The sequence below is a fragment of the Anomaloglossus baeobatrachus genome, chromosome 2, assembly GCF_048569485.1.
Source record: "Anomaloglossus baeobatrachus isolate aAnoBae1 chromosome 2, aAnoBae1.hap1, whole genome shotgun sequence".
NCBI classification, from domain to species: Eukaryota; Metazoa; Chordata; class Amphibia; order Anura; family Aromobatidae; genus Anomaloglossus; species Anomaloglossus baeobatrachus.
The window spans coordinates 571,193,157-571,199,156 of record NC_134354.1 but is presented as its reverse complement, the minus strand read 5'-3'; positions in this window follow the sequence as shown (position 1 = coordinate 571,199,156).

Here is a 6,000-nt window from a genome sequence, read left to right as displayed (position 1 = left end):
CCAGTTTGACTGCCAATAGCTCTCGGTCACCGATGGTGTAGTTGCGTTCAGGCGCTGAGAAGCTCTTGGAGAAGAAACCGCAAGTAACCATCTTCCCGGAGGAGGACTTCTGCATGAGCACTGCTCCGGCTCCCGAGGAGGAGGCATCCACCTCCAAGGTAAACTGTCGGTTTAACTCAGGACGGTGGAGCACAGGGGAAGAAGCAAATGCCTGTTTCAGGGAGCCAAACGCGGCGTCGGCCGCAGGTGACCAGTCCTTTGGATTAGCCCCCTTCTTGGTCAAGGCGGAGAGAGGTGCAGTCAGAGCAGAGAAGTGAGGGATGAACTGACGATAATAGTTTGCGAATCCCAGAAAGCGTTGGATTGCCTTCAGTCCAGAAGGAGGGGGCCAGTTGAGAATGAAAGAGACCTTCTCCGGGTCCATCTGCAGACCGGTATCGGAGATTACGTAACCCAAGAAGAGAAGAGAAGACTGCTCGAATACACACTTCTCGTACTTGGCGTACAGGCGATTCTCTCTCAGTCTTTGTAGTACCAGCTGCACGTTCTCTCTGTGGGTCTGGAGGTCCGGAGAGAAGACCAGGATATCGTCAAGATACACCACCACACAGACGTAGAGAAGATCCCGGAACACGTCGTTCACCAATTCCTGAAACACTGCTGGTGTGTTACAGAGGCCGAAGGGCATCACACAGTATTCATAGTGCCCATCGCGAGTATTGAATGCGGTCTTCCATTCGTCCCCAGAGCGGATGCGGACCAGGTTGTAGGCACCCCGAAGATCCAACTTGGTAAACACACGAGCTCCTCTAAGCCGATCAAACAATTCGGGGATGAGCGGCAGGGGGTATTTATTTTTCACGGTGATTTGGTTCAATCCCCGGTAGTCAATGTATGGGCGTAGATCGCCCTCTTTCTTCTTAACGAAGAAGAAGCCTGCTCCAGCAGGAGAGGAGGACCTCCGAATGAATCCCCTTGCTAGGTTCTCCGTGATGTAGGCAGACATGGCCCTAGTTTCAGCAGGAGACAGCGGATATATCCGTCCTCGAGGTGGTGTAGTTCCCGGGAGTAGGTCGATGGCACAGTCATAAGGACGATGTGGCGGAAGTACCTCTGATTCCTTTTTATCAAAGACGTCCGCGAAGGACCAATAGGCCGAGGGCAGTCCCGGTAGGGACTCCGGAACCGGAGGTCGTCGGATGGGCTGTATAGTCTTCAGACAATTCTCGTGGCAAGAGGAGCCCCATCGGGTGATTTCACCAGTACCCCAGCTGACTGACGGTTCGTGTGTCCGTAACCAGGGGAGTCCCAGCAGGATTTGATGGGACATGTGTGGGAGGACGTAGAGAGCGATGTTCTCGGTGTGCAGGGCACCGATACGTAGTTCCACCGGCTTGGTGATCCACGAGATGGTGTCAGAGAGGGGTCTCCCATCTACAGAGGCAATCACGAGGGGTTTGTCGAGTGGAGTAACAGGCACCTGGTACTTGTCCACCGTGGCCTGCTGGATGAAATTGCCTGCTGCCCCGGAATCGAGGTACGCCTCGGCCGTGAACCGCGTCTCTCCCGTTGTCACTTGAACAGTCCACGTAACCGGGTCTGAGAGAGTCCCAGCACCTAGGGTGGCCTCTCCTACCAACCCTAGGCTTTGGAGTTTCCCGGCCTCTCTGGACAGGAGCGTAGAAGGTGTGTGCCTTCTCCGCAGTAGAAGCAGAGGCCCTTGGCGAGCCGTTCTGCTCGGCGTTGTTCGGACTGCCGCAAACGGTCAATCTGCATGGGCTCGTGGACAGAGACACCAGACGACGCTGACTGAAGTACGGCGGGCTTCTGCGGAGGAGAGGAATGCCGTATCGGACGTCTCTCACGGGACACCTCTTTGGATCGTTCCTGGAATCTGAGGTCCACGCGGGTGGCTAGTGCGATCAGGGCATCCAGGGTGGAAGGAACATCGCGGCCTGCCAGCTCGTCCTTAATACGGCTGGAGAGTCCTTCCCAGAAGGCGGCGGTGAGGGCTTCATTGTTCCACCCCAATTCTGAGGCCAAAGTGCGGAAGCGGATGGCATACTCCCCTACCGTCGTAGTCCCCTGACGTAGCCTGAGGAGTGATGAGGCGGATGCAGCGGCACGTCCAGGTTCGTCAAAGGTGTTTCTGAATGCCTGCAGGAAGTCCTGGATGTTGGTAGTCACAGGGTCCTCCTTTTCTCACAAGGGGTTCATCCAGGCCAGTGCCTCACCCTCTAGATGTGACATCACAAACGCCACCTTGGCTTGGTCGGAGGCAAACAAGTGCGGAACCAGCTTGAAATGAAGGGAGCACTGGTTTAGGAATCCCCTGCAGGTCTTGGGATCTCCGGCGTACCGGGGTGGTGAAGCCAAACGAAGTCTGGAAGCATCCGAGGAGGCTGCCACGGGAGCTGTGGCCGTGGATTGTACAGTGGAAACCTGAGATGCCAAGGATGTGGCCGTCGCTTGTAGCGTGTTCAGGCGGGTATCCACAGAAGACATGAAGTTCAGCATGCGGGTCTGGGTCTCGCGCTGGCGTGTGAGTTCCTGCTGCAAGGCCGCTAGTGCTTCGGCGGGATCCATGGCCTGTTCTTACTGTTAGGGCCAGGTGGACGGGCAGACCCAGGAGGTGGATCCACTGGGTTGAACACCTCACCGAAGGCAAGGTGCCCGGTAGCCGGAGCACTAGCAGGACAGTCCGTTTAGAGGAGTGGAGTAAAGAAGTCCCTGGGACCACGGGGTCTCTGATGGTAGTCCGGGTGACGGAGCTCAGGTTCGGAGGCCGAGATGTCGTCAGGCAGAGTCCGAAACCAATGGAGCGAGAAGACGGGTCACCACAGGGATCGGAGATGGCAGGAGCTGACGGGATGGCAGGCCGTCACCGTTCGGGGTTCGGGTATCGTCAGGACCGGTTGGCGAGGCAGGATCGTCTCTACGAGAGAGATAGGTGAGTATATCACAGACACAAGGAGACCTGACTCCTAGCTTAGAAAACACGAAGAACAGGCCCCGCCCACTTGGAAAGGATCCCCCTATATACCCAGTACCTGATCCTTCAATATCCTGTTGGAGGACACTGGCCCTTTAAGAAAGGGTCAATGACCGCGCGCGCGCCCTAATGCGCATGCGCGAGGCCCGGGTGCCAGAAGCCAGGGCAGGGAGCGGTGAACAGGAGGCAGGGGAGCCGGCCTGGAGCAGAGCTGCCGACGGGCGCCGGGAGCGGGGACCGAGCCGCCTGGGGAGCGCAGGTGATGGGGGCTGGAGGCTGTGGAGCGGGGGACGCCTGATAGAGGAGCCGGGGAGCGAGGCAGGGAAGCCGGGGAGCGTGGCAGGTGAGCCGGGGAGCGAGGCAGGGGAGCCGGGAAGCAAGGCAGGGGACCCGGGGAGCGTGACAATGATTAAGTATAAAGATATGTTAACTCATGCCTTATATTCATACCAGAAGGAAATCTAAATTTCAAAACAAAAATCCACCAAGCCTTCCTGTTTAACAAAAGTCTTGTATGATCACCCCCTCTGATCGGCACATTCCCCCTTTCAAGATATTAATTTACCCTCATGTGCCTCAATAAAATGTTTAGATGCTGAAGAACATTTCCCTATTTTATTTCTAGCATCCAACAGGTGCCTTCTGATTCTTTTCTTTAATGTGGATGAGGTGCAGCCCACATATTGCAGGGAAGATGAGATGCAAGTAATCAAATAAACTACAAAAGACGTATTGCAGTTAATATAGTTTTTATGGGGCATATTTTACCATCTACTATTGAGGAGAATTGTCTAGTATGATTGGAATATAAACAACATAAGCAAACTGAATGCCCACATCTGAATGCCCACATCTGAATGCCTATTCTTGTTTACAGAGAGCAACTGTCTCAATTTTTGTTACTATGGTTTATGGGCGGTCCACAAGTACTTAATATTTAATACTTTAAAAATATATATTTTTCACAAAAAGGAGACTAATAAGAGCAATCTGTGGTTTATATAGGTACTATTGATATTTTCCTAAAAAAATAGCTTTAACAGTAAATTGTTATAAAATAAATACTTGAATTCTCCACTGCTCCAGTGCCACTGGTCCTGTCGTCATGTTTTATGTAACCTGATTGCTATAGCCAGTCACTGCCTTAGTTAGTAACTAGGGATGAGCGAGTTTTCCCCCTGCTCGTTACTCCATAGAGCATCAAAGTTTAAAAATGCTTGAGTTTCCTATTGACTTCCATTATACTTGGCACTTGAGTCACACCAGAGAACCCCAACGCTGGATCGAGTAATGAGGCAGTGGTGAGCACGTTCGCTCATCACTATTAGTGAAATTTACATACACATTGTGAAAACTCTAATGATTGGCTGCAGCAGTCAGGTGATTGATGGATAATAGCAATAGCATAAGGATCAATAATCACCTCCATCAAAGACCAAAAGAGCAATGTTCTTACCTCCGACAAAAAATATTTCAAATTGATTTTTTTTATTATTATTATTATTATTATTATTATGGTATGTACACTAAATACAAAGCAAATGATCAGTACATGCACAATTTCAGTGGTCACATTTATACCAGGCTCCTTAATTAAATAAAACACTACAGACAAATAGTCTCTTCATTTTAATTAAGGGATGACAAGCCTGGAAAATGTTATGTATGGAAACATCAGGTCAGCATGATGAAAAATAAATGTCTCAATAAAGATTAAAGCATTGAAAAGATTATTTCATCGACACTTTCCAAGACCATATGAGAATGGCTACGTAACTCTTCTGCATGATATATCATTTCTAAGTTTATTTAATTCCTATGGATTCATGGCTGATGCTCTTCAGACCATAACATTTCAGCTGCAAAAGCAGAACATCTCATTATTTCTGAAATATCAGGCTTGTATCTTCTTGATAAATAATTCCCACTAGTATAATGTATCAGACTAAAACATATTTTCCGAGGCCAGTGAGGTTAAAGCGCCAATCTCACCTTTTTTAATTTTTTTGCCCCGGAGACAGAAATTTCCATATATAGAATGACCCGGGTTTGTGTTGAACATAGGGAATGTGAATGAAGCATGAAACAGCATATATTGCTGTCAGAAATGGGAAATGAGGCCTGTTAACCTGTGGCTAGCTTGACAGGACTAATCAGTCGCACACATTACCAGTATTCAAATTGCTCAGGCTCCCTGAAGAGCAATTGATAGAATTCAAATGTAAAAGAATACTATATACAGTATATATATATATATATATATATATATATATATATATATATATATATACATTTATTTATTTGTGTACATATATATATATATATATATATATACATATATATATACAGCAGGTGAAATAAGTATTGAACACATCACCCATTTCCAACTAAATATATTTCTAAAGATATTAATCCACGCAGGCCGATAGATCAAACAATAGATGTCCATAAATTTAGTGATGTTTAATAGTGAGAAATGACACAGGCAAAAAGTATTGAACAGGCTTACTGAAATGTACTTAATAGTACTTACAAAAGCCTTTGTTGGTGATGACAGCTTCAAGAGGCCTATGGAGAAACTAATTGCATGAATTGCTCAGGTGTGATTTTGGGCCATTCTACCACATAATCTCTCTTCAAATCCTGAAGGTTCTGTAGTCTGCTTCTATGAACTCTGACCTTTAGTTCCTCCCATAAATTCTCTATTGGATTCAAGTCAGGTGATTGGCAGAGCTAGTCTACGGGCCATTCTGTGGGCGATTTTTTTCAGGTTTTCTTTTGTTTTTTTGTTTTTTAAATCAAGATCTGCATTAGTGGGCCCATGGCAGGCCTGAACGCTGTCAGTAACCTGTACCCAACAATCGTAGACACATCTTTTTGTCTGTGCGTACCCAAATAGCAGTGCATAGGGAATTGCCCCTCCCCATAGGGCTTTCAAGCAGCAGGGAGTTCCCAAAATTCCTGAAGGTGACTCATCCTTGTTCTCCACATGTCATCCTGTCAGTTGC